A 5,906-nucleotide genomic window follows, 5' to 3' on the forward strand; every position below is an offset into this window, starting at 1 on the left:
CATTTTTTCCACGTCGTTTCAATTACGTTGAACCAAAGTGGAATAGATGTTGAATTGACGTCTGTGCCCAGTGGGAAGTGATTTTGAATTTGACTTGATATCATTGGCTCCAGAGATTTCTGATTTTATACTGGGTTCTGTTAACGCAGTCCATTAAGGAAATGTATGGGTGTTCCAGTCTTACATATGTGTGAGGAAGAGATGTCTAACACATGGAATTAATTGTCTGTAACAGCTTGCACCTGTTGCCTTTTTGTCACCTGTTTGAATAAAAGCTGACATTCCTGTGTACGTCACCTGTTTTAGGATGTGATCACTTTTATCATACTTAATCTCTCTTATTAGATGTGGCTGTGATTCAGTGGGACAGGTTAGGTTAATATATTCTATATAAAAATGCTCAAACATATGTTGAATTTGAGTAGCATACAACAAAGGGAAGTCGATGTATCCGTGATGTTTATGTTCTCTTTATGTAAGTACAGTACTTGTAGATAACTGCCCTATTCTAGACTGCTACGTTCAGGTTGAACCATTCATCCTCTCCTTGTATGAATAATACTTCTGCAAACTGTTCAGACTCCTGTGAACTATTATTCTATTCCTCTACCTCTATTATCAGGAAGAATCTGCTCTCAGCATTTTACTGCACGTGTCTGCCTTGCTTTTAACTGAGTGTCATCCTGACCTGGTGGGTGCTGCTCACAGAGCATTTCTCACCTTGTATCTCACCTTGTTGAACTCAGAATAGAACAGTGTTCCCACCTGCTAAAATAGACTGGCATTCCATTCCTGTGTGTGAGAGAGAGAGCTGTGGCTTTGTCTCCATGCAGAGGGTTTAACTGAGCAAATCTATGTACATTTTAAGCAGCCAATTTCACAGAGAATATTCAAACAGCTGTTGTGTTTCCTCCCCATTGAAGATGAGACTATATTTAGCTGTCTTTTATCACAAGGGTTAACACATTTTGGAATGGCAGCTCCATATGCTAACAGTTTGACACCTTAGCATACAGATGTAGGATCTTAATTTTTGCACTTTTGTTGCTGAGAATGCTCCTGCACCGCAGGAAGTGCCGATGAACTTCGTGATTTACATAAATTCACTGAAAACCCACACTAACACTCTGTTATATATTAACAGTTGCACTTTTCATGTAGCCTACTTTTGGCCAGCTAATAGCCTAACCATCGATCAAGCAACATTATGGACTAAAACATTAAAATCCAGTTGCTGCAGGATTATTTTGCTGTGACAATTTAGATCAAATTAAGATCCTACACTTGTAGGCCTCTGATGCTGGATGCCTGTCTGAAGATGACAGATGCTGAAGAGTTTGGTGGAAAATACCAAACTTGTATTATGCCTCATTGGACACTTATGAAACACTTTCATCATCCAACATACTGTGGGCTTTATTTCAGCTATTATGACAGTGGAAATATTGCTTCTTGCATAATTACCATGACATTTCAAATTTTTCCTACTGTAAGTATTTCCCCAACCCCTGTCCTCTGTCACCAATGTGTGGAACCCAACAAGTTGACACATCAGATAATGCTGTGACCGGGTATAAGAGATATTCATATAACGTAGGCGTAAGTTGTAAACACAGCAAAACACATCAGATAATGCTGTAACTAGGGCAGTTCCATGATTAAAGCCTTGTCAAATGTTAACTGGGTATAAGAAAAATTCATATGTCGTAGGTGTAAGTTGTAAACACAGCAAAATGCCAGCCTCATAATCGCTAACCTTGTTAGACTTTGGGCCATTGCAGTGAATGGAGTGACCTATTAGAGCTCTCATTTTAACTCTGTATCAAGTGTTTTGTTAGGACAGGCGTTTTAGCTGTATCTAAGATGAATAATCGCTCTTGTTTATCTTAGAGATTAAGTTAATAGAGACAGGGAGAGCGCTGTCACGCTAGGTTGTTTCATTATAGTGTTTATGCCTAAGGCCCACACTTCTCTCACTCTTTCTCTCTCTTTCTCCATCTCTCGCCCTCTCTTTCTCTCTCCTCTCTCTCTCCCGCTCCCTCCCTCCATCTCGTTCTCACTCTCCCTCTCTCTCCCCCTCTCTCTCTCGCTCTCTCTCGCTCTCTCTTTGCATGCAGCATCCTTAGCTCTGGGCGCGGTGTTATCTCAGCTCCCAGGACTCTGACAGGCTCATTCGATTTCAATCCCTTCCACTATCTCTGCAGCACAGCAGCACAATGCCTTTGCAGGTCACTCAGAATCTCCTCATCCAGGATCACAAAATAAAGGATGCACAACAGGGTCATGTACAGACCACTTGGGGTCAGTGAAAAAAAAGGGCTCCCCCAAAAAAAATGTCCCGCTGCAATTATTACAAGAACAGAGGAAAGCAACACAATCTGATGAGTAAACTATTTAGCTAAACTATTTTGAACTGGAATAAATGCTGCATTAACAATGACCAACACAATTCCAGTCGAAATAGAAGATAAGAAATACTGTAGCCTACCATTACTAGGCTATATCCAACCCAACTCCATTTGTTGCCACTATCATGTATCCCAGTGCTTTTAAAACTTTTTGACCCGCGACCCCCATAAAGGACTGGTACAAAACCTGCGACCCCAACGCAAGCACATGCACTTGTGCACACACGAAAATGCGCACAATCGCTGTGCAAATGTAGCCTGTCATTACAGCCATAAACAGTGATGCATTTTCAAAACGCAATATAGACTACAGAAATAAACTGTGTTTTATACCTGCATTTGGAGCTGAAATTAATTCATGTTAGCAGCTAATATCAACTTGGGGTATATCATGTCACTTCTCTGGAGTCCAGAGCATTCAAACGGCCTACTTGTAGCATATTATAAGTAGAGGTTGTAGGATCTGATGGAAAGCATGTTATGTCTGCACCGCGCCATCATTTTGGAGTGCAGCCTGCCTGCAGAGTGCTCGTTAGCAGCAGGGTAGCCCTGTTCTTTCTCACAAATATCTTAATAAATTCAGCAGAATATGTCACATCTTCATCCCATAATATTGAAGGCATGTTGCAGCTGCTTATCTTTAGACAGTAGCCACCCAAACTTAGCCTGAACTATGAAAATAATAAATCAAATCGTCAGGTAGCCTATTGTTCTGGCAAAGAAGAGTCAGTAGATTCCTAAACTGTATTTTATATGGATGATAAACGTAGGCCTACTATGTTTTTGCCTGGCAAAATGAAACCAGTTTTTTCTGGTCACTAATCTGGATATGCGCGCCCCGATGCTGATGATTGGTCATTGGTCAACAATCAAAACGAGCAACGTTTTGATTCTGAAGCATAGATGAGAATTTAAGGATGACTTGAGGGCAGTGGGTTCATAACAACAAAGACAAAGAAAAGTATCCACCCAGGCCCACCCATGCCTACGCCCCTGCTGTGCACGTGCCTGATGCACAAAACATGAGAACACAAAATAACATAATTTTAACTCTTATCTCTCTGCCAAAATATCTGCCCTCACAAATACTCTGTTACATAATCAGATGTCACACATTTGAGGCACACATGCACCGCCAAACAGGCAGCATCAATCCAGGCAGTATAGATCAAACACCATCGTTGCAAATCATGTAAGTGCGCCCACAGTATATCACGGTGACATAGGTTACAGCTCTGTACTGTGTCAGCGGCGCGAGTCATTTTGGCAGCACGCAATCGAGAATCAATATTTCACCACACTATTACAGATTGGCTTGTGTTGTGGAAGCCCAAAAATAACCTGGAGAATTAGAGTGCATCAGGTTGACAGTGTTGGACACAGATTGATAAATGTTGTAACATGAGGGATGGCTTCTTCTCTCCCCTGGGTTCAATGACCTTGTACTGTATGTCCTTGAAGATGTAATGTAATAGAAACATGCATGCTTATTGCTGCCATATTGTTGAGTATTTCAGTATTTGGCTCAGTAGTATCCTCAGTGAGAGAGGTTGTGGAATCTCCTTCACATTAATATTTTATTGTCTTGTAACCAATCTACTCTTTGAAATATAGTTACTCATGTTGTAATGGAGAATGTCTTAATGGAGATGATCTTTTATAGTTTGAGGCAGATTATCTTTTATAATTTGAGTCAGATAATCTTTTATAATTTGAGTCAGCTGATCTTTTATAATTTGAGTCAGATTATCGTTTATAATCTGAGTCAGATTATTTTTTATAATTTGAGTCCATTTCACACCAGTTATCTGTTTTTTCCAAAACATATTTTTCTGTGTGAGACATTGCTGTTCTGATATGTCTTAATTTCTTGTTCTCCCTCTTTTTTGTCTTTTTGTTAATTTTTGGATTATGTGTGTATTGTTTTTGTATTGCTAGATATTACTGCGCTGTTGGAGCTAGAAGCATAAGTATTTCGCTGCATCTGCAATAATATCTGCATTTGTGATTTGATTTGAGATTTGATTTGAGATGTCTATTTGTGGAGGACTTGCTCCCACCAATATGCTCTTGTGGATGTGAAAAGCCTCCTGCATGTTTACCCCTCAAGGTTTTCCAACCTCCAGGACTTGAAATGTACAGTTCCACTAGACCTGTAAGCCATTCCGCTCTCTACTTGGCAACAAGTTCACACGCTCTTACACACTTGCTCAAGGCTCTTATACAGGCTCTTCCACACAGGCTAAACAGGCACACTCACACTCCCAACTCTCAGCCTGCTAATTAGACATTCCTAAGGGCTAAATCCTGGGATGATCCCACTGTGGCCAGTTTAATATCCATCAGAGTTGGATACAGTATCACACTTTTTATTCACACAGCAACAGGAAATTTGAATTATTATGTGGATTATAACTAACAGACATTTTTGTCGTGGTTGATACATTTTTCGAAAAGGGAAAATGGAAATTACAAACTTCAGAAGCCTTTTTAAACCTTGAATACACTACAAATTCTCCTGCAGCAGGGTGATCGATTTAAGGTCCTACATCTGTACAGCTCATCCCTGTGGTCATACAATCCGTGTGCATGATTAGCTAAGGAGACTGAACATCATAGATTTTTTTCATTAGAAGTAACATTCAGATAGTATTTGAGGATGTATCAAACCGTTATCCTCCCAGCCACTCTCCCCCCTGCTAGCCACGGCTAGAGACAGTAAACATGACTGTGGAGTGGAGAGGCAGTGAGGTGTGCAGGGCAGTGCTCTACAGTAATTGCTATGCTGAACATGCAGTCCTGATGATTTCCACTCCAGCAGCAGCAGCACTGCCTTGGCCAGGGTGAGCTGTTGGTTTCCCTGCTGTGCTGTATCCAAGCAAATCCACAGGCCTGCCATGGTACTGGTTGTCTCAAGCACTGATGCTCACCCTATTCACTCACCCCTTCTCATTATCTCTACACGCGTCAGCGTTATGATACACAGTGTAGTCCCCAGAGAGAATAGAAAATATTTTTCAAATGAGCTAGCTACATTTTGTGGCCAGTAGTCTCCGAACTACACTGTACATTATTAGACTACATAAGACTTTTGCTAGTAGTTATTGGTTAGTAGTGACGGTTTAACGTGGTTTAACTAGAAATCCTGGGTCACATTTGCCAAAAACCTGGGATGCTCAATCCATTGTATAATACAGACCAGCCCTGTTTTGGATAGAATCCCTTTACTGTTCATTACAACTGAGAAGAAAAAATGCATCAGTGGTTACAGAATTTAGTGGGGCATCATCGAGTGGGCTCTCTAAAATACCCTTTAAATAAACACGAGAACCATGATTCATCCAGACTAAATATAATTTCAACAAAATACAGAGTGGTCATTTCCACCGTGATCTAGTCTAGTAGCACATCTCCTTCCTGTTGCCACCAGCCAGCCATGCTGCAACCTCTCAGGCACCGCACACTTCAAACCCACACAACAGATTCAAGTTTAATTTC

This window comes from Coregonus lavaretus (assembly GCF_964263955.1).
Source record: "Coregonus lavaretus genome assembly, chromosome: 2".
Lineage (NCBI taxonomy): Eukaryota > Metazoa > Chordata > Actinopteri > Salmoniformes > Salmonidae > Coregonus > Coregonus lavaretus.